Raw genomic sequence first — 14,235 nt, 5'->3', positions numbered from 1 at the left:
GAGCCCAAACTGAGCCCTGGGGTGAGTTATGGCCAGCTGTAATTTCTTCATTATGCCAAATCCCAGCAAACAATCCTGTTTTATCAAAGCATTTTTCTTCCGCCTCTCAGCACACACCCAGGCACGTTTGGTGGATTCAGTGTGTCCCTGTCTTTGGTGTTTTAAGCATGTGTCCAACTTGGGTATATTTGGGCACAATGAGACAAGAAGTGAAAATAGTCTGTGAGTATCTTTACTGTCATTAATCTTTATAAATCACATAATAAATGCTCATAGTTACATAGATAAATGGGGAAAACCAGACAGGAAAAAAACACTTCAAGTATTCTACCAAGAACCAAAAAGAATTGTTTTTCTAGTTTGGGGTGAGTCCAGGTAAAACTTGGAATGTAGATTAGTGTTTATGCTGTACAGGAGACCAAGGGTCTAATTCTAAGGCTGAGTTATTGCACTGAATTAATGCAGTGTGAGCCTGATGTGGGATGGGAGGTGTGGATTGAAGTTATTTTGTGCTTGAAGAGGCATTCAGTGAAGGAAGTGCTACTTTAACTGTCTGACAGAGACTGTGCTGGCAGGTTTTTGCAGGTTTAATGACTTTGGCCAACAAGAATGTTCTCAGAAACATTTTTTCTTTACCCTGATTTGGCCTCTTTGGAAGACTTTCCTTGTGGGGACTGTCAGGGAAAACAAGGAGCTGTTCTGGCATTTGGTAATGAAATGCTGCAGTGCTTTTGTGAGTGAGGACATTGGAAATTCCCCTGGTTTACAGGTTTAATTGCTTCCCCAGAACATAATTTTCTGAACTCTGAATGGGTTTGCTTCCCAAGAAAGCAGGATGTTTTTGTTTATCCTCTGGGATTATTCTCCCTCTCCCTGCCAGCAGTGCCTGCTGCAGCGCTGCAGTGCATGTTGCCTGTTAGAAAGGATTTATTAAAGGCAGGCTGGGCTCTCTTCTGACCTTTCTGCTCTAGCAGGGTCCTCTTGTGTCCGTGTCATCACAGTAATCTAATGTAGCCTGTATATAAAACTGAAATATATATGGAAATTACAGAACTCTAAAGCACATGGCCATCATGTGTTCTGGACATAGATTGGCTTGGGGTAAATAACAGTGATGTTCTCCACAGAAAGGTATTTTTAGGGGTTTTTTTTGTCTATCAAAATTAAAATGTTATTTTTATAGGAAAACTATCCTATGTTAAAGGTTTGAGGATATCTGAAGGTTTCATGGCAAGTAATAGTGTGTGTCTTGCTACTGCTACTGAAATACTAATTGCCAAGATTTATTGAAGGACTGTAGATGTTCAAGGCCAGATTTGTCCTGTCTCATACCAAGCAAGTCTCATTAAATCTGTAACCAGAATCAATAAAAAAACTTTTCTGCACTGATGCTAAGCGCACCTTTTAAGACAGTTAACTTGGCTCAGTGTTCTGATTTGATCTTAAACAGGAACCATGTCCCTTTGAAATGGATTTATTGCATCCATTTGAATCAATAGTGCTGTTAAAAGAACACTAGAAAGGAAAACTGAAAATGCCATATGAGGTAAATCAATGAAAAAAGACAGTAAATTTTGTAGAAAAATACAGGGGGCAAAATTGACAGTCCAAGCCATAGCTAAGACCTCAGTTCTGGTGCAGAGATGGACAGTGTAAGTATCTAATCAAAGCAGCTCAAAGCTCCTGCAAGACACAGATCACAGTGGAGTCTCAGAGGAGGCAGGAGGCCGAGGAAAGCCCTTGACAGGTCCTGAATGGCTGCTGACAGTGCCACTGCCTGAAACATGGATCAGCTGTGATACTGAAGGCTAGGAACAGGCTCCTGAGGCAGGCACACATCTCCTTTGGGTCCTGTCACACCCGTGGATGAGGGCACAGTCCCTGGTCTTGTCACTGCCTCTTGCAGCCAGTCCTGTCCCCATCCCCTGACTGAGCCCTGGGCCAGAGGCTCCTGGGGAGCATCAGCTGGGGCAGCTCATGCATCCCCTCTGCAGGTTTGGGCTCCCCCAAACCACACAGATTGTTCACAGAATCAATTGGCTTGGAAATGACCTCTGAGATCACTGAGCCCAACCTGAAACCAGAGGATATTAGGAAAAAATCTTCCCTGTGAGGGTGGGGAGGCCCTGGCACAGGGTGCCCAGGGAAGCTGTGGCTGTCCCACCCCTGGAAGTGTTCAAGGCCAGGTTGGACAGGGCTTGGAGCAACCTGGGCTGGTGGAAGGTGTCCCTGCCGAGGGCAGAGGGTGGGACTGGATGGACTTCGAGGTCCCTTCCAACCCAAACCATTCTGTGATTATTATTCCACTCTGTGCTGTGGCCTTAAATGCTCTGCAGCTCTCACGAAGGCTGGCATGATTTTTTAATGAAGACTGAATTAATTCAGAAATATGAAAAGAAATAGGTACAAATATGCCAATTTATGCATTTAGCACTCCTCCCAGCATTTTTGGTTTTCTTCTTTTTCTTCATTCCCCCCATCCCCTGAAGCAACTCAGGGTTGTTCTGTTTCATTAACAGTTCAAATGCCTGGTGAATTCTTCCAGAACAGCCTCCTGGATTCTCATCTGGTTATTTCCAGGTACAACTGCTTTTTAAGTGCATTATCTGGTTTTATCCTTATTTAACCACACATCTCACCATTTTTGATCTCTGAAGGCTGAGATTTCAGTATTAATTGTGATTGTAAAGCTGGTTTTTATGAGGTTTCAGAATCCCCAAACTCTTTGCTTCCTTAATTCATCAAGATTGAGAACCTTGGAACAATTGCAACATTGGGACATTGCAAACAGTGATTGGAGGCACAATTTGATTTTATGAGCCACGTGGACTGAAATGTCTGTTTACAGCAAGCCCTGAGTAGGGAACAGCCAGAGGTTGCTGACAGCCCCTGATTAATCCCAGCCAGGCTTTGAGCCAGAGGCAACCTGGGGCTGGAAGCTCCAGCTGCAGTTTGCAGCCCTGCAGGGCCCCTGGGATTTCCCTCTGGAGGTCTGGTATTCCTGGGCAGGAGGCACAAGTTGATTTCTAGAATTTATTTTTTTTCCAGCTTGAATTCTGGTAAGAAGTTTTAGGCAGCTGTATTTTAATCTTTAGCATTAATTAACTTGGTAAAGTATAAAGTATCAGAAGCATGGATGACAATACTAATGAAAGTAATAAAAACAGATTAATGACTAAATCCAAAGAAACAGAACCCTCTGCCTCCCTGCAGACATGGGTATTAATGAGATTTCTTTTGTTTCTCTCTGAGGGTGGGCAATTTTCCCACCCCACAAATCTCTGCAAGTGCCAAAGAGTTTTGTTTGCTTTGTGCCTGGTTCCAGTTAGAGCTTCAGGCAGAAACTGGTAAATACTATGAAATATTGTTAGAAACAGGGATTTCTGAACTAAGAGTAAGTGGGACAAACCAGTAACCTGAGTGGGATTTTTTTTCTTGAGGTGGCCAAAGAGGTGACTTGGCTTGTGGATATTTATGCAAATTGAAGCTCTGAGGTGGTTGTGCTTGGGTGGGAAAGTTGAGCAGAAAGTTCTCCAGTATCTACCCCACTTATTAGGGAAATGTAAATAGATATAAATGGACAAAGGAGGTGAATTAGGGAGATCTGCCACACCAGCTGCTGGCCTGGTTATTTGCTCAAATAAAGAGGACCAACAAGTGTCTGGAGGGTAAATTAAATAGAATCTTTAGTTAGCAATGCATGGAAACAGCTACTGGGGATTCCTGGTGGTTACTCCTGATGTCTCACAGTCTGTGGTGAGTGCATTCTTCCTTCCCTGAGTTTCAAAGGGCAAAACAGAGACAAGTCCCAGCCTCTTACAGTGAGGGTGGGGCAGAACAACATCTCAGTGTTGGTCTGCCTGAGACTTTGTCCAAGGAAAAAGGTGGTGATGGACTCAAAATGCAGAAAAAAACCCTGAAGTGTACAATTCTATGTCCATGCCTTAGGGAAGCAGACAAGGTTGATGTGCAAATTCCTTTTCTTAATGACTTGTGATCCTGCAGCCATTCAATTTGTATCCATAATGAAGCCTCACACCGTTAGTGGCACTATTAATACCGATGTAATTACTGCTGCTATTTATATCACCAGCAGCCAGTCCCTAATTCTGCAGAGGGATCGATATCCCACAGCAGATTGACCTTCTCTCATCCACTGGGCAGTGGCTTGAACTTGGTTTCGCTGAGCAGCACCTTGAGGATGATGCTCAGGAGCTTTGCCATGGGGGAGAGCATCAAAATCTGGCCATCCCCAACCACAGCCGTGTGGGGAGGGCAAAGCCTGGGGTCAAGACTCCAGAACTGAAGTCAAATAAAGCTACACCTGTAAGTGAGGCTGTCCCATGCCTCTGAAGGGGGACCTGGTCCTCAGCAGTAAATCAGTGTCACCCACACATCTGTGGCCAAACCAGTCCTTTCCATCTGAGTCCGTCTGCAGCTGGATCACTCCTCAGTCACCTTGTGTGTAAATGGGGACCTTTCACTTAGTTGTAGGGATTAGTTAAAATTTGGAAAGCCAGGAACAGAAGAGGTTCAGTCTTTCCCAGCAAAGACATTTCTCTTGTCAAGGTGGACTCCACAGGGATGAAAAGTGTGTGAAATTTTTTTTTTCATTAATTCTTCATGATACTCCTTTAAAGAAGCCTCAAACATTTTAACTTGTTAAATTATTTCATTTTCTGTTCTTTTGGGGTGTTTTTATCAGGTCCTTTCTACCCAGGTGACTGGATAACTGGGAGGATAATGAAGCAAGAAACACTGCAAATAAAGGCTGATCAATGGCGAGGGTGACAAATTTTTTTCAAACTATTTGAAGTTCTTTGGTTTTTCTTAGTGCTACTTTAATTCAGACTTCTGAGAATTGTTGAGGCATAAGAAGTCTTTAAAATTCGTTACTTCTTTCCCTTTATTTAAAGAAGGAGAATTAAGAGAGTGCTGATGAGTTACATGGGAAGGTCAGAATTCATGGCAGCTGTAAAGTAGAATGAAACAGCTTTAAAACTTCATCCCTTTCTGGTGATAAATAACATGATCTCAATTATTTGTCTCTTCTGTGGACCTGTTTTAAGTGGAGGTTTTTTATTACATGCACTTTCTTCTCTGAAAACAAAGTCTGTTGATAATAAAAAATAGTCCTTCCCCTGGGTAAACCTTAATCCATGAATTCTGACAACCCAGCAAGCAGGGTTTATCTCTTCATCCCCAGGCTCATGGATTGGACCTGTCAGAGGGTTGTCCCTGTGCAGTGCATGGCCAGAACAATGCCCCAGCCCCACTTGTGTTGGATAAAAGTGGTGTTGTGGTGAGGGGACAAAGGGGCTCCCAGCAAGGGTGAGTTAGCTTTGCTGGGAGCTGGTTTGCTCAAGACTGCCCAAGGTAATCCAGAAAATTTATGCTCCTGAGCTGTTAGCCAGGGACAGCTTGAGGTCTCAGCTCATTCCCCATGCCAGTCCTGCCCTGGTGTCTCCATTAGCCAGCAGTGAGTGTTGACAGGGAGGGCTCTGGGGTAGACAGCTCTGACAGCATGACCTGAGACCTGCCACGGCTCCAGCCAGGCTGCTGTGGAGGTGTCTTGTGGTGCTGGGTCAGTGCTCAGTGCTCCACAGATCACAGCCCTGTCCAAAGCAGAGCAGGAGATGAAAATCCCATTGTAGCCCTCCTGGGACTGTGTGTTCTCTCGTTTTTTATGAGCTTATCAAATGTTGTGGTAACAGAACTGCTCTGACTCTGCAGCCTCAGGAGAGAGGGGGGAGTGGGAGGAGAGAGAAAAGCTGTCCTTACAATCAAAAGATTGAATTGTAAGTAGAATAAAGAATTATAATATCCAGGTACTCCCACCAAGCTCTTGAAGAGCCAGCAGGTAGTCCTGTTACAGGTACACACAGGGGCAGAGCTGGAGTGAGAACATAACAGACCAGATTCAGCCTTGGTACAACAGAGGAGCAGGAATGTAAAACAGGGCTTTCTTCTCTCCAGAAAAGGAAGATGTATTTGAGTCCTAGTCTATTTATTGAATTAGAAAAACAGTATAGCTCACATTTCCCTTCCTTTAATGTTTTGTATTCACACCTTGGAGCATCTCTTGTGTTTCCTCTCTGGCCTTAGATTCCAGTTCTCCTGAGCAGCCACCGGTCTCCATTTAATCCTGGTTCACCTCCCTCTGGATGAAGGCATTGGCCCTGCAGCTGGGAAGGCTTTCACATCCACTGACTGTTGGATGAAGGTCAGCAGGAATTACATGAGGCTTCCTAAAACAAGTGGATTTTTGAGAAAGAAGGTGAGCTTGGAGATGGACAGCAGAGCAATACTTGTTTCTGGTTCCCAGCCTGAACCATGTGTTTGGGGTTTGAGCCTGTGCTTGACATCAGTCTTCCTTTGCCACCCACCTTCTCTCCAAAGAGCCACCTCAGCATCTTTGTGGGGTCCAGGAAGGGCACACAATTTCCTGGCTAATGCTGCCAGAAGCAGCCACAGGGCCTTCTCCAGTGATGCTGGGGCTTGGTCTCTGGCAGTGGCCACTTGAAGGCTAGTCCAAGCCCTCTGCGCTCAACAGAAGGATTTCTCTCACCCTGGTGGGTGCAAATCTGGCCCCAACTCATTAACCCACAGCAAGAAAAAACATCTGCTCCCTTCTGCAGGTAAGAGCAAGTCTTGGTCCCCAAATAATTAACCTGGCCACGTAAACAGAACACCGCACAACAAAGTGCTGAGCTTTCATAGCAGCCATGACATTTGAGCCTACAGTTAATGAGCTCCCAGCTGCAGCAAGCCTGTCCTTTGTCACTGGAGGGCTGGCTGAAAGCTCTGTGGCCTTTCTGCAGGAGCCCCTGGATGCCCCAGGGACCACGGTGTGCTCAGGAGCCACCCCAGTCCCACAGGGGAGGAGAAGCACTGCAGGCTGCTCCAGAAATCAAGATTTCCTGTAAAAGCCCTGCAACAACGAGTCTTCAGCATGTACATATAAATAATTAGTGTGGTTATAAGTTGGCTGGTTTGGTTTCAATTGACTGTATGTATACATTTATGACTTTGGAAACGATGCCAAACTTCGCTGCTAAATCCAAGGAGCTGACTTTCCTTCTCCCAATGCTTTCCATGTGCTGAGCAGTTAATTAGCAGGCAATCCCTAAGTTACAGAAGGAAAAGGCTCCCCTCTCGTGGCTGTGAAGGAAAATGGCATGTTCTGTTCTGTACTCTCCCTTTAGCTATGGAAAAACATAAATAAGTTATAAAATTCCAGTCATCCTCCACTCACACCCAGCCTGGAGCCGTGCCAGCTCTGCTGGGGCTGAGCAACCTTCTCCCTGTTTGCTTGAGGGCAAAGGGAAATATTTGGGGAGAACTGATGGAAGTTATTTAAATGATAACTAAAAGTCATGATCTATATCAACAGTCAGAAACATTGGAGTTGAAGAACAGATTTAAAGCTGTTTTGCATTTGCTCTTTTAAAATACTTTCTTAGTAAATGTTGACTTTTATGTGCTGGATTTATTTTGCTCTATAAAGTCTGCTCTCAGAGAGGAGACCTTATCTATAAATGTTCAAACCACTGTGTAACTCAGTAGGCATCTGTTCAGGTGACCAGGTTTTCTATTTTTATTGGGTTAGAAATGCTGAAAATCATCTGTTATTTACAGGACAGCTGATTTCATTTCCAGCTGATGTTAAAATGCTTTTGGATAAAACCTGAGATTTAATTTAAAGGCTATAAAAGCAGCAGCTTAAAATTGTTAGTTAAAAGCTGTCTTTAATTACCTTGGATGCATCAGGAAGGGAAGCAGTAAGTTCATGCAGGCATGAGTGACAATTAAAATTAAGGCTTTTATGAACCAAAGGAAGTTTTTCTCAAAATCAGTCAACTCAAGTGCTTGTTTCTCATCAGTGTGTCTGCCACAGTTTTGGAGCTCCCAGGACTCAGCCTCTCACACCTCATTTGTGGGATAAATGGGAAGAAGAAAGCAAATTTTCTTGCTTTTTCAGCTTCTTGCTGGTTTCTCAGTGTTGAGTGACCTTCTCATTGAGCACAGATAAGCTGAGACTCAGATAAACTGGATTTCCTTTTCTCTCTGTTCCTACAGAAGAACCAGTTACTACTGAAAGCAAAGCTCACCCACTCATTTAACTGTCCAGCTTTTTGGAGGATGACATCCTTCAGGCTGCTTGCTTGACTTTCTTTACAATATCAGCAGTACTGATGTGCTATTTGAAAAGTATATAAATAGTTTATATTAAATTTAAAATAGCTGATGTTAAATTTGTGCTTCAGTCTTGGTTGTTATTATTTCAAATTTCCTCTTTAAATTTGCATATTCATAAAAGAAAAACACATTAAACGATGTGCAGGTCTTTTTTCTTAAATCTGTACTTCATCTATTGTAGAGACACTCAAATTCCAGGAAATAATTTGATCCTTGGGATTTGATCCTGGACCTACAAGAAAACAGTAAAAGTTTTGGATTCAAGGCTACGATCTTGGACAACTCTCAAAAGGAAGTATAGAAAAATGTAGCTCAGGAAAGAGGCAGCCTGAAATTAGAACTGTTGTTAACACAAATAGACCAGATTCAGATTTCAGTTTTAACCCTCGTGCTTTCTTTCTACGTAAAGAGGCTAAAATGGGAAGTCTTTTATCTAATGAAAATTCCAATATAAACAATTCCTTTTTGATTTCTAGATATTTCTATTGAGGAAGACTTATGTTTTCAAATTTGCTGCATATCTTCATCACAATCATTATTTTTAAATTTTTTTTATGAGATGCATTTAGCCCAATACTTCAACACATACAGTAGAACTATTCACTTTTAATTATTACTTCAGGAACTAGACTCTGCCATTTTCCTTGTGTTGAGCAGATCTATTTAAAAAGACCTGAAAATGGGCTGGAAATGGAATTGGCCTTGGAGCTGGAGCAGAAACAGAGACAGTCCCAGCACTTGTGTAAGTGTCAGTTCCCAGAGCTGATGAGAACGTGGGTCACCCTGGGTTTGTGTCCTTCTGCAGGGCACCACTTGGCACCATCAGTATCAACTGGATTTTCAGTGATGTCTTTCTGGGGCTGAGGCACCTGCACAGGGCAGTTCTGTGAGGGAACTGGGTGTTCTTTTACCAGAGAGAAAAAAATCTGCAGCTTTTGGAGCTGGAAATATCTCCAAATGTATTTGATGTGTTTAGTCCACATACATTATGCATGTCCTCAGCTACAGGAAGGGCTTCTCGGGGGATGGAGCAATACCACACTGCAGCCAGCTATTTATTCTTCCCTCTGATAAATAAATATACTCCAGAGAAGGCATGTTCAGCCTTCTGCCTTTGGACTCAGCCTGATCTCAGCAAACACTCCATGAGGAGCAAAGGACACTCCAGAGCTCTGCAGTTTGCAGCTCAGAAGAGAGAGCTGTGATGCTCCTGTGCTCATGCCCTGCCATCCTGATCAAGGTTTCAGGAGGAATTTCTTCCTGGAAAGGGTGGTCAGGAACTGGAAGGGGCTGCCCAGGGAGTTCGTGGAGATCCCACCACTGGAGGTGTTCAAGGAAGGACCGGACGTGGCACTCAGTGCTCTGGGCTGGGGGACAAGGCGGGCATTGGGCACAGGGTGGGCTCCATGGGCTGGGAGGGCTTTTCCAACCTCAGCGGTTCTGTCATTCTAAGAGCTTCTGAGATCCTTTGCAGATTTTACTTCTTTTGAGAAGCAGCTTGCAGAGTTCTCAAATTCCCGCTGAAAATAGAAACCAGCAGCCTTGGAGATGTGAGAGGTTCAAACAAGGGCCACACTCTTCTCTTGCCATCACACAGACGAACCTTGCAATGCAGTTCCCTCCCCATCCATTCCTGCTGCTCAGCATCCACTTCAAAAGCTTTTTCTTGGGGCTAAGAAGGTGTATTTAAGCCATCCAGCTTGGACCTTTGGACTTGCCCCTTGATGCTCTGTAAAGGGTAAAACCTGTGGCGTGTTTGGTGTCCTGTTGTGGTGCCCGGGGCCACACGTGTGAGTGGGGCTGCTCTGGTGAAGTGAGCTCAAACACCAACTGCTCTTCTGCTCTACACTGAGGCAATAATAATTTATGAATCTAATTAGACTCTGGTTTGCAAGAATGATGAATGCTCACATTCTAAATTGCTGAGAAATATTAAAAATGTATGACAGCTTTACTTGTGCCAGCTCTGAGGGTTCTGGGGAATGTTTTCCTAAATGTGCTGAGCTTTCTCAGCATCAGTTTTGCCCCATCCCTGGAGGTGTTTGAGGCCGGATTGGATGGAGCTCTGAGCCACCTGGCCTAGTGGAAGGTGTTCCTGCCTGTGGTAGAGGGTGAGACTGAGTGAGCTTTGAGGTCCCTTCCAGCCCAAATCCTGGAATTCTGTGATCATTCAAGTGCTGGACTAGGGAAGAAGGGTGAGGGCAGCACCTGCAAACACAAACCTGTGCTCCTGCCAGAGACAGCAGTGACAGAACTGCAGCACTGAGAGTTTTAGAGTTCCATTGCCATAGCCAACATCCAAGTCCTTTTTTCCTATGTGCATTTTTGGGAAATGGATTTCTTAAGAAGAGGAGCTAAGGATAACGTTTTCCTAATAACCTCCCCCTATTGATTGTCTTAATGGTCACTTTGGAATTCGTGTATTTCAGATGGAAGGATTTGATAACTCCTCTTGCTTTTAACCTTGAATTTAGTACTTTTTGCTCTAACAAAAGCAGATGATCAGCAATCCTGCTGCCCTTAATTAGGTGTTTAATTTACAAGTGCTATGTTGCCTATGGAGATGCATATTGTAGGGGAAATTTGTAACTTATATTTTATCTCCTAATTTCTTTTTATATTTTGCTTTGTTGGCATAAGGGCACAGTATTTGATTTTCTTGTGTCCCAGCAATCTTTACAGAAGACCAAACATTATTTTACCAGCTGAATGACCAGTCAAGACTGAATGAATACCATGGACTGAACAGTGGCCTGTTGGAGAGCCCATCATGGGATAAATTAATTTGAAATGTATGTTTGTGTTCAGTGGGGTTTTTGTGGTGGGTTTTTTGTGTGCTCTATTTGTTGATATCAATATAAGTATCAGGCTGAAGGGAAACAAACATTTCTGCCTTGCAGCTCCTGGGCAGGGCAGCACAGAATTAGCACCCCAGAAACCCTGAGCCTACTGTTTATTCAGGGAAATCAGGTTAGACAACCTTGAATTCAGCATTTATAAATTCCAAATAAAAATTGGGACAGTCATAGGAATTCTCTATCTGCAACTTGAAAACAGAAGCAAAAAATTCCTTTTACCCTATTGTTGTCTATGTTTATTGAACACAGGGCTACAGTTTTGAATAAAATGAAGAACTTTTGATATTTTATGGGTTTTGTCCATCATACAAGTCTTCCTCTCATGACAGCAATTTCCTTATGCTGTGGCACCTGGTCTTGGACACTCTGGTGGAGATGCAGCAGCATTCCCATTAGGCGCTGCCTTTCCAGTGTGGCACAACTAGTAACAAAACCTCTGCATGACAACCTTGGTACTGGGTCTCCAACTGGAGCAGGAAACTCCTCCAAAAGTGTTGAGCAATCCCTGCAAAACATGCTGTGCTGGTCAAATCCTGCTGAGTCGAGTCCCCACCAGCCCAGGTCCCACCAGCCCGCTGGTGTCTGGGAAGGGCCAGGCTCTGAGTTGATGAATTTTTCACCTAAGTGGATCAGACAGACCAAAGGGGAGCATGAGGAAGTGTCATTAGTCCTGTTCCATGCACTGGGCAATGGAAGGCAGTTCCTCATTGAAAGTCACACAATAGATGTGGGCGTGCCAGATGCTGGAGATGCCACAGAAGGGATTTAAACCCAGATGTCCTGAGTGCCAGCTCAGCACACTAAAGTCACAGTTGTCCATCCTCTCAAAAACCCAAGAACTTTTCTGATTGATTCAGTATTCAGAACACTTTGGCTGCCCTGAAGCAATACTTCAGAGAACTCTACAGTTTACTGATGTAAAATATACCTTTTACTATCCTGTTCCTCTCCTTTAGGAATAAAGGAGTTTATGCATCTAGGAGGCAAGAGAATAACAACTAGAGTGACTTGTCAGAAGTGGATGTTCCATCACATCCGAGTGACTTTCCAGTAACACTTGGAAGGTCTGTGTTAGGAGAAACAAATCTGATCCCACTTCATATTGTAGTGATTTTCAGCTACCCTTCTTTAATATTTTGTTCCTCAGTTTTCCTTCAGTCTTTGATGCATTTTTAAATGTTGCAGATCATAAAAATGTTACTGTTTTCAGACTGATAAAAACATTCCCCCATGCTGGACTAAATGGGGCATCTCTGGTAGACATGACTGAGCTGATGCATAGCAAAGGAACACAATTTAACAAGGAAGCCACTACCTTAGAAAATAAAAAAGGAAAGGAGGTGGGGAATCTGCAGTTCCATTCAATCTGAAGGCCAAGCTCTGGAGCACAAATTACAATGGAAGTTTATGGAGTCTTTTGGATTAAATGAAAAGCCAGCCCCATTAAACCAAATGGAGCATTCCTAATCTGACATGTTGACAGGGACAGCCCTGCCTATTCCAAAAGGGAGTTTCAAATGAATCCAGATTTATCTGATGTTCCCAAAAGGGGCTGGGCTGACTCCAAAGGAAGTTATCCTGGCCAAAAATAAACAACATGCACATGAAGCACTTTGTGCCACCAGGAAACCTTCCAGAGAATATGCAGAGAGGGAGATCCAGGAGAAGCACAGCCTAAGATGTCTTTCCCCTCTCCTCATTATGTCCTGTTTCTATTTCTTCAGAGAACTTAAATTAAAGCTTCCTCCCCATGAGTTCCCTGCTCCTTCTAGTCCCTCTCCTCATCTTTGCTTACCTGGGAAGCTCCATATGCTGCCTCTGAAACACTCAGGGAGCCACAAAGCTGCTCAGTGCTGAGGTGCTGCTCCTGCAGCCACTGGTGTTCATCCTCAGTTACTGATTCCTGGAGCCGACCAGCCGTGCTTGTCCCAGGAGTGTGTGTACACTGTGAATTATGTCATTCTGAACAACAAATGTAGCCTTTTCCAGCTGCTTTTACTGTGGCACACACAAAGTCACAATCATTGCAAATGGCAGGACAAACACCTTTTGCATTTACATTTTGTCAAACTGGGAGCAACCTGTTAATTTGCAATGAGACCCCAGGAGAGCTGCCCTGGGGAAAGGGGATTGTTCAGCCTGGGGAACAGAAGCTCCAGAGTGACCTAATTGTGGCCTCCCAGCACCTGAAGGGAGACTACAAGAAAGATGGAGAGAGATTATTTACAGGGTCCTGGAGTGCCAGGACAAGGGGGAATGGCTTCGAACTGACACAGGGCAGGGTTAGATGGGATATTGGGAAGAAATGGGAGATGAGGCCCTGGCACAGGTTGCCCAGAGGAGCCGTGGCTGCCCCATCCCTGGAAGTGTCCAAGGCCAGGTTGGACAGGGCTTGGAGCAACCTGGGCTGGTGGAAGGTGTCCCTACCCATGGCAGGGGGTGGAATGTGATGAGCTTTAAGGTCTCTTCAATCCAAACCAGTCTGGGATTCTGTGATATCATTGCTGCACCAGGTCTGAGCACAGCCTGACATGGGCTTTGTAATCACTGGAGCAGAGACACAAATTGCATATTTCAATGAGATATGGAACGCCAGAGTCACCAAACAGCTCCTTAATACAACAGCCTCCAAAAAGGCTTGAGCTCCAATATCCCCACAGAGGACAAGGTTTCCCAGTGTTAGAGGCAATATTAGGAGTTCTACCTCCTGCAACTGTATTTTCAAAGCAAATCCAAGTTTGTGCCCATAATAATGGTGTGTTCAGAACTTCCTGCCAGAGAAAAGTCTGTCCAACTACGTGTGGACAAGCCTCAGTGCAGCAGAAGGGAAGGCTGAGCAGTGTCTACTTCCCAAAGGCAGCTCTGCGGGTTCTGAAGCACAGACTGTGCACGTGCAGGATGGAGACTGAGAGGATATTTGGCAGTGAGGGTCGAGATATAAAATATGAGTCTCAGAAGGCTGTTTCATAGCCTGAACTACAGATTTTACAGCAGCCTTAGTATTCTGTTAGCATTTCTGTTAGTATATTTGCTACATGTTTTTTGTTTATTTGGAGCTTTAGTAGGTAGCCGAGTTTGGGGGTTCAAGCACAAGCAAAAACCTGATGTGGGCTAGGTCAAGATTTCAGCTTGAGGAGTGTGAAATGCACAGCTGGATCCCTCCAGCAGCTCTGGGGCA

The sequence above is a fragment of the Pithys albifrons genome, chromosome 18, assembly GCF_047495875.1.
Source record: "Pithys albifrons albifrons isolate INPA30051 chromosome 18, PitAlb_v1, whole genome shotgun sequence".
In the NCBI taxonomy this organism is placed as follows: domain Eukaryota; kingdom Metazoa; phylum Chordata; class Aves; order Passeriformes; family Thamnophilidae; genus Pithys; species Pithys albifrons.
Note: the sequence above shows the minus strand (reverse complement) of the source record.